This window comes from Cherax quadricarinatus, chromosome 41 (genome assembly GCF_038502225.1).
Source record: "Cherax quadricarinatus isolate ZL_2023a chromosome 41, ASM3850222v1, whole genome shotgun sequence".
In the NCBI taxonomy this organism is placed as follows: domain Eukaryota; kingdom Metazoa; phylum Arthropoda; class Malacostraca; order Decapoda; family Parastacidae; genus Cherax; species Cherax quadricarinatus.
The window spans coordinates 18,020,583-18,029,529 of record NC_091332.1 but is presented as its reverse complement, the minus strand read 5'-3'; the positions used below and the strand labels follow the sequence as shown (position 1 = coordinate 18,029,529).

At 44.3% G+C, this 8,947-nt stretch overlaps 1 protein-coding gene across 3 annotated transcripts in view; it reads left to right on the top strand.

Moving 5' to 3' along the window:
- The first annotated feature begins 646 nt into the window (after nt 1-646).
- Nucleotides 647-8,947, top strand: part of LOC128695920 (calcium-independent phospholipase A2-gamma-like) — a 99,881-nt gene continuing 91,580 nt past the window's right edge. For 2 of the 3 annotated variants that reach the window (XM_070093049.1, XM_070093050.1), the window contains exon 1: nt 647-889. The gene's annotated coding sequence lies outside the window, so the exon portion shown is untranslated. The remainder of the gene's footprint in view (nt 890-8,947) is intronic. The other variant, XM_070093048.1, reaches the window with a different exon arrangement.

Below are 8,947 nucleotides of genomic sequence, written 5' to 3'. Positions count from 1 at the left end.
TTGTAATTGCGTTTTGCTGTGTTCTGTCCTTAATGTAGCATATCTATGTTGGGTACAGTAGACCTTGGATAATGCAAGTTCCCTTAGCCAAGGCTGTGTACAAGGTCACTTCTCCATTAACTGGCCAGATCTAAGATGATTTAGTATGTTTCTGCTTGCGTTTTATGTAAGTTTTTTTTTTTTTTGACAATGATCTTGAAGGCGCACGTATTATGGGCCTATGCATATTAGTAAATTACGTAGATTTAACCCTATGATAATCTAATAGTTATAGAAACTGATTTATCCTTATAAGTTCCTGTATTTTATCGCTGGAGAAACTAAGGTTTTACTTTATGTTTCAAGTAAATTTTAATTTTTTACGTTAGTCTTATATAGCACATTATGTGGATGACACCATACAGTGACTGCGCATGCTATGTGCTCCATAACTAGTTTCTGTCGTTGTGAAATATATATTTACACTGAGTGAAGGTCACTGCTGGGTGTGTGTGAATGAGCAACCAATCATCGCCAAGTTGAACTTGAGCTGATTGGCGGAAGAATTGATGACGTCACTTGGGCTAGCTAAGCTGATTAGCGGAAGCAGTGAGGCGATTACGTCACCGATTGCTGGGGCACACTGATTGGTGGAAGCGCCATGGTACGATGATGTCACTGGGTTCTCAGCTGGTGAGGTGTTGGTAAACAATGCCAAGGTGATGGCGAGAATATGGGCACTATGCCAGGCACTGCCTCACTAATACCAACAAATTACGTCAGTATGGCAGCGTGTGCTCCTCCATTATAGTGGTGGAGGCGGTGGTGTGAAGCTGGGTGCTGCTGGCTGACCACGACGTTCAATGGTCACTCCATCTCTTGTCTTCTCTGGAGCTTCCTTCTGTTTTTAGTAATTATTGAAGCTTTACGTTATGGTTTGGAAAAGTTACGTCAGTACGTGCATTGTGGTGAAGTGTGTGTGTGTGTGTGTGAGAGAGAGAAGCGGAACCTGTTGTGGTGAAAACCAGGTTGACATAAGAAACATTTAATACATTTTAAATAAAAAAATGCACAATACCGTGACTGGAACGATACAATGTGACTTTGTAAATGGTCCAAGTCGGACCGAAACGTCGTCGTAAGCTTCTCTCTTTTAAATACATTTTAATGTGAAACTTTCAGGTCCTGGGAGTGAATTACGTCCCAGGACCTAAACGTTTCCATAATAAAATGTTCTAATTACTCATTTGTTTTTAACCGGTACCTCACTCAGCTCGTTTATAATTAAGTTTAGCCAGATATACACAAATACAGTTATATAAATTATCATACATAACAGTATGTGTGTAAAGAACCTAGGATATTCTTTGTTAGTGTTATTCTAAAATTATCAGGTACAGTGACTAGAACGTTAAATTCCCACGTTATTAATACTGCCTCTTTAAGAGAAGCGTCTTGGTGCAGTGAGGGCTTCTGATCCAAGGAATTGGAGGACTCCAATGGAAATAAGACATTTTATCTGGCTTTTTGGGGGGTTATCTTGGGTAATCTACACACATGCTGCTATGTATGATGATTTATGTAAGTTTATGTGTACCTGTACCAGAATAAACTTACCCTCCACTCAGGTCAAATTTCATTACCATCAGCCCTCAGGTGATATATGACCCGCACGGGTTTAGTGCAGTCCCATGAATGTGATGATAATTTCTAAAGCTGTTTGGGAAGTGTTCTCCCTGCATAAAATAGACCCATAATAATTATTTACAAGACACTTAAAACGTTCATTCCTATAGATAGTTCTTTATTCAGATTAAACTGTACACTTAGGTATTACTCTCCATAGAGGCAATATATTTAGAATTGAAAACTTCCACTATTCCATATGGTTATTGTAGATATACAGAACAAAGGTGGCATTTTATGACGACTTAACCTAGGATTTCCCAACAATTCCTTAAAAGATTTTAAATCCATTGGAATCCCAATATTTCTTCACCTCTTCAGTACACATTTATATCATAGCAAGCATCATACAGCACATAAAAGTAATTGTTCTAATAACTTAGGAAAATGGTTACATGCAAGGAGATATGTATGTGTTTACCATATGCTCAGTAGCTGATTTTGGAAGGCTGGCACACAGGATATTATTAGTACTGTACCAAGTGAAGGTTACATCAACTTCCACGATCCCTGGTACTTGTCCATATGCAGCTGTGTTCCATACCCTCAGTGATGACTTAGCTAAGTCCCCTTGAGAGAGGTTTTTTGATTACAGTGAGGGGCTTTTGGTCCAAGGAATTGAATCTAACCTCCCTGTCCTTGGATTTAGCATGATTGTCTCGCATTTACCCAGGCACAATACAACCCCCTACAGGTTTAGCACCTCCCCCGTCCCACCCCATATGAATACAATAATACATTAATTAGCAGAGTCTATGAAGATGATGTCATTCTTTAAAGTTTTTTCTGAAAACTGGCAGCATAACCTACTTATTATTTATAGCTGTGCTCATAGTAATTACCTATTTGCATTTGTAGTTCTGAACTCTAGCATTTGGTCCTGCCTCTTAACTTCTGGCTGACTGATGTGATGTTGCCCTCTCATATCTATTTTTGAACACCTATGTTATATTTATTGCCACTATGTTTTGTCTCGGTTTATTCTACTTATTTGCTCCTTTCAAGGGAAGGGATCTTGATCCAGGAAATTGGAACTTCCCTCCACTTGACATCAAACCTGATTCATATCTATTACATAGGTGCTGTATTACCCTTATGGGTTTAGCATAGCACATCTTTATAATAATTTACTCATTTGCCAACCTTACATTGCAGACCTATTTTCTAATATCCTTGGAGCTCATTTGGGTTTACAATTTCCACAAATATTAACTTGTTCTTGTTGTATTCCTGGAAAAGAGTTTTGAATATGTCATGATCATATCTCCCACTTGTCCCTTGCTCTTTCAGTGTTTGACATATATTAGCCATGTTGCTTCTTTTACACGCACTGTTATTGTCATTACAGCATATATTCATGGGGAAAATGCTTAATCTGTTGGAGGAATAGGATTATTATTATTATAATCAAAAAGAAGCGCTAAGCCACAAGGACTATACAGAGCTGCAGGGCAGGAAGGAAGCGAGGGCATCAGGTGGCAAAAGGGAGATGGATGAGTAATAGGTTACGGATAACAGCGGGGTAGTGGATGGTGAAAGGGTAAAGGGCAGCAAGAGACTGAACTAGAAAGGGCTGAGGGGAGTGCGAAAAGTATCATCAGAGTTTGTGGAGTAAATCAGTCGTTGTCAAGAAGTCAATGAGAGAGTCAGGATTAAAGGAGGGTCCATCAGCAAGAAGGGAAGTTAAAGAGAGAGTAATAGAACGAAGACGACGTTGGAGGTAGATTCTGCGTGCTCATTGATAGAAAGGGCAGTCTAACAGAATGTGGCTAATCGATACTGGAACTTGACACTGCTCACAGAGAGGAACAGGGTGCCTCTCCATGAGATACCCATGAGTAAGACGAGTGTGGCCAATGCGAAGGCGGGAGAGAGTGGTCTCCCAACCTCGGCACTGATGACAAGAAGACGGCCAGTAACCTATGCTCGGTTTAATTGAATGAAGTTTGTTACCGAGCAGAGTTGACCAACGTTGTTGCCAACGGGTGCGAAGGTGGGTAGCTATTGCAGCAAAATAGTCCAGAAATGGAACACCTCGATAGGAAATTGGTAGCTCATGTACTGCTGACCGCGCAGCAGTGTCTGCCTGTTCATTGCCCTGTACGTCGACATGACCAGGGACCCAACAAAAAACAAAATCTTTATGTTTGGTAGAGATACGGCGTAGCCAAAGTTGGATACGGAGAACTAGGGGATGAGATGTATCAAATTTTCGTATAGCCTGTAGAGCACTAAGGGAGTCTGAGACTACTACAAATGATGACACAGGCATAGATGCGATACGAATAAGTGCTGCAAGAATGGCATACAGTTCAGCAGTAAAAATGCTAGCTGAAGATAGTAAATACCCCCGCACGACGCTGTCCGGAAACACTGCTGCGAATCCGACGCCGTCTGAAGACTTAGAGCCGTCTGTGTACACAGCGGTGGCATGAGAATGGGAGTGGAAGTGATCAAGAAAAAGAGAGCGGGAAGCCACCGTAGGCAGTTGAGCTTTCGAGCAAGGGAGTGAGAAAGAACAGACCCGAACAGCTGGAACTTCCCAGGGGGGTAGGGAAAAGTGAGATGCTACATGAACATATAAAGGTGGTAACTGAAGGGAAGACAAGAGTGAATGTAGGCGAAGAGAAAAGGGACGGAGCAAACAGGGGCGGCGAACAAATAAAGAATGTCTACTAATATTGGTGACCATTCTATAAATGGAAGGATTGTGTAGATCGTGAGAGCGTACATAGTAGCGAAGGCAATGGGCATCACGGCGATCAGACAAGGATGGAACATTCGCTTCTGTATAGAGGCTCTCAACAGGGGAATAGCGAAAAGCACCAAGGCACAAACGTAATCCTTGGTGATGGATAGAGTTAAGGCTAGAGAGAGTAGCAGGAGAGGCCGCGGAATAAATCTGGTCACCATAATCGAGTTTCGATAAAACGAGGGCTGAATGCAGGCGAAGCAGAGTTCGACGATCAGCTCCCCAGGAAAGATGAGCAAGGGTTTTAAGAAGGTTTAGCCGGCTGTGACAAGTTGCCTTCAGAGAGGTAATGTGAGGTTTCCAGGATAACCTATGGTCAAAGAGAAGGCCTAGAAACCTGACTGTATCACGTTCGGGGATACGGGAGCCATAGAGATACAAAGGATGATCGGAGATAACAGAGCGTCTAGTGAAAGTAATTTGGTGAGTTTTGGTACTTGAAAATTTAAACCCATGCGTGGTGGCCCAAGTGGAAACATGGTCGACCGCATGCTGGAGAGAAACTGCAATAAGATGACAGTCAGCGCCTGCACAAGCAATAGCGAAGTCATCAACATAGAGTGATGACCAAATATTGGGTGGAAGAACAGAGGCCAAATCATTTATAGCAAGGAGAAAAAGTGTTGTGCTTAGAACACATCCCTGAGGGACACCTTCAGCTTGGACGAAGTCCGGGGAAAGAACATTATTGACTCGAACACGGAAATGTCTGTCAGTTAAAAAGTTCTTAAGGAAGGATGGTAGATTGCCTCGGAGGCCTAAGGAATGGGCCTGGGCCAAAATAATATACCTCCAAGTTGTGTCATATGCCTTCTCAAGGTCAAAAAATATGGCAATAACTGAGTGATTATTCGCAAAGGCATTACAAACATACGTATCCAAGCGTAGTAAGGGGTCTATGGTAGAACGACCCTTACGAAAGCCATATTGACTAGCGGAGAGACTGTTGTGTGTCTCTAAATACCACATTAAACGTCGATTTACGAGACGTTCCATCACTTTGCAAACTGCACTAGTAAGAGCGATGGGACGATAGTGGGAGGCATCATGTCCTGTAGTACCCGGTTTGCGGAAAGGGAGAACAATGGCAGATTTCCACAGCTGGGGAAGAACTCCTTGTGCCCAAATAAGATTGAAGAGGTGTAAGAGGACTACAAGGGCTGACCGATATAAATGTTGTAACATACGAATATGAATGTCGTCAGGCCCAGCTGCCGATGATCGGCAAGCTGAGAGCGTTGCCTCCAGTTCTTGAAGTGTAAAAAGCACATTATACTGTTCTTCTCTGAGAGAAGAAAAGTCCAAGGGTACTAACTCTCTGGCAGACTTTGAGGAAAGAAACGAGGGGCATAGATGGAGCCCTCGGGAAATACGGACCAGATGTGTGCCAAGTTCAATGGCAATGTCGAGAGGGTTTGCTACATCAACACCAGCGACCCGTAGAACAGGAGCTGGGTCAGGAGAGTATTTACCACTCAATTTCCTCACTTTTTTCCAGACTGCACTCATAGAAGAAGCAGAGGTGATGGTGGAAACAGTCTCGCCAACAAGTGCGTTTAGCTTCACGGATGACACGGCGAGTGATCGCACGCTTCTGCTTAAAATCAAGAAGTCTCTCAGCGGTTCTATTGTACCGGTACCTGCCCCATGCAGCACGTTTCAAACATACTGCATGAGCACAAGCAGGAGACCACCAAGGCACGCACTTCTGAGAATGCCTGCCTGAGGTTTGGGGTATAGAATGAGAAGCTGCGGTATAAACTGACGTCGAGAAGATGTGTAGGAGCTCATCAATGGAGGATGAAGAAGGAACCTCACTAAAAGCAGTGAGGTGTGAGTAAAGATCCCAATTTGCCCGATCAAATTGCCAGCGAGGGCTACGGAAAGGTGGTGAATAGGAAGGAGAAGTAAGAATGATCGGAAAATGATCACTGTCATGTAAGTCCGGTAGAACAGACCAGGTGAAGTCTAGTGCAGTGGAGGAAGAGCAGACTGATAGATCGATGCAAGAGAGAGTATGAGTATGAGGATCAAAATGGGTGGGAGTACCCGTATTTAAAACATGGAGGGGGTGAGAAGCGAGAAAAGCCTCCAACTGGATGCCACGTGAGTCACAATGAGACCCCCCCCCCAGAGGAAATGGTGGGCATTAAAATCACCAAGTAACAGAAGTGGTGGTGGTAAGGATGAAACAAGAAAGGCAAAGTCTGGGATAGAAAATGCTCAAGAAGGAGAGAGATATAAAGAACATATTGTAAACCACTTATTCAAGTGGATACGGGCTGCAGTGTAATGCAGCGAGGTATGGACAAATAGTTGACAGTACGGAATATCATTGCCTAGAAGAAGGGCACTTTCATTAAAGGTCCTATCTGAGAAAGGATCCGAAGAATACAATAAATTATAGCCTGAGATAGGTTGGAAGACAGCCGAGTGTAATTTTGGTTCTTGTAAGCAAGCACCAACAGGGGAAAACCTGGAAAGCAACATCTGAAGCTCACCCCGATTACCCCTGAGGCCACGGATATTCCACTGTAAATAGGCCATGATTGGCGATGAAGAAAATACCAGGAATATGTAGGTAAAGGCACCTACGGACTAGAGGGGTTAGAAAAGTCAACGTGTGGTGGCATTGGAAGACGTTCAAGTAGCGAAGGAACAGAGCGTTGCGAGGAATGGGGTTGTGAAGATGGAGGAGAGGGAAGAGAAGGAACAGGAAGTGAATCAGTGTCCATTGAAGGTTTAGTCTCTGCAATATATTCTGAAATGGCTTCAAGTGTTTCTGAATTCAAAGATGTATGGGAGACCATATTGGAGATAGGAGGAGGAGGGTGAGTAAAGATTGGGACAGTAATGGACTGTACCGGGAGATGAAGTGTGGGGGGGGACAGAAGAGGCAGAAACCTGGGAGGTGGAAGAAGAGGGAGAAACTTGGGAGGGGATGGGGTGGAAGGCATAGTACGAGGAGGAGGGTGAATCTCCACACTTGTAATAGAGCCAGAGAGAGGGGAAGAACTAGGTACAGAGACTGGAAAGGTAAAGTGTGGAGGTGGAAGAAGGGAAGGAAGGGGCAAAGAAGATTTGAGCAATGTGGATTTTTTGGACTTCTGAGAAGTAGAGGGGCGATTGGTATTAGGTGTCGTACGAGGTCTTGTCGATACTGGGGCTTGTGAGGAAGGACGCGAAGATGTGAGAACAGACTGAGTTGTAGTTGGGACGTCAGAGCCAAGGACAGCAAAAGGATTAGATGCCGGAGTGGCTATGGGAGGGGTAACAACAGAGGAGGCTGCAGAAGATGGGACCCCAGAAGTGGGGGGATGTTTGGAAACACGAGAATAAGAAACACGGGGTAGTCTCCCTTGGAGGCGGAGATGAGTAACTGCCATAGCATAAGGGAGACCTTCTGCCTCTTTGAGGCAACGGATTTCACGTTCATTTAAGTAGACCTGGCAATGGCGGGAGTACGAAGGGTGAGCTTCATTACAATTAAGGCAAGATGGAGGTTGACTGCAAGATGTATTAGAATGGTCGTCGGCACCACAGACTAGGCATTCGGCCATAGATCTGCAATATTTCGCTGGGTGGCCAAAACGCCAGCAATTTCTACATTGTTGCGGTGTAGGTATCACCTTTCGAACTTGTAACCGATGTCCCGCGACATATACAGAGGACGGGAGTTCTCGGCTGTCAAAAGTTAAACGAGCCACATTGCAAGGGTAACGTCTCCGCCCCCAGGCAGGAAGGACATAAGTGTCTACTTTGAGGATTGGGAGATCCTGGAGTTCCAGCTGTTCAAAAATGTCATTGCCACATGACTGGAAATTCTGTTGGACTATGGTATGGGGCAGAATGACAGTACCACTACAAGAATTGAGAGAAAGATGTTTTTCAATAATGATAGGAGTAGTATCGATATTCGAAAGGAGAGAAAGATCATGAGCTTGGGTAGCATTCTGGACAGTGACGATGCGCGTACCGCTCTTGAGAGCATGAAATGAAATATCTCTACCAACATGACGCAGGAGCGCTTTGCCAATACTATGGTCAGAAAGGTAGGTAGAAGAAGAAGTCGGTCTTAAAGTAAAGAATTTAGTCCATTGTGTGGTCCGAAACTGAGCGTGGAGAGGGAGTGCTTGACGTGTCGGTCTTTTCCGAGTAGAATGGGAAGGTAATGAAGGAGCATCATCAGGAGATTGACGTTGGCGTTTAGGAGTAGGACCGGAGTTGGTCCGGCGTGAAATGGGCGGGCGATTCAAAAATTGCCGTACCGTAGAGGGAGAAGCCGGAAGCATAGTCAAAGGAGAGCGGAGTTCAGACAAATCGAAGGAGTCAGTCGAAGCCCCGGTACCTGAAGCGGGTGAGGAAACAGCACCAGCAAGAGGTACAGGGGCATCAGGAGTGTCCGAAGAGTGGTCTAAACACAAGGCAGGGTCAGAATGGGGTGCAGTATCAAGAAGGGGCCCGGGGGTAGTGGGTTCATGGATTGGGTTCTCCATGGTTAGGTTACTCCTTTGCTTTTTGTTTTTAAGA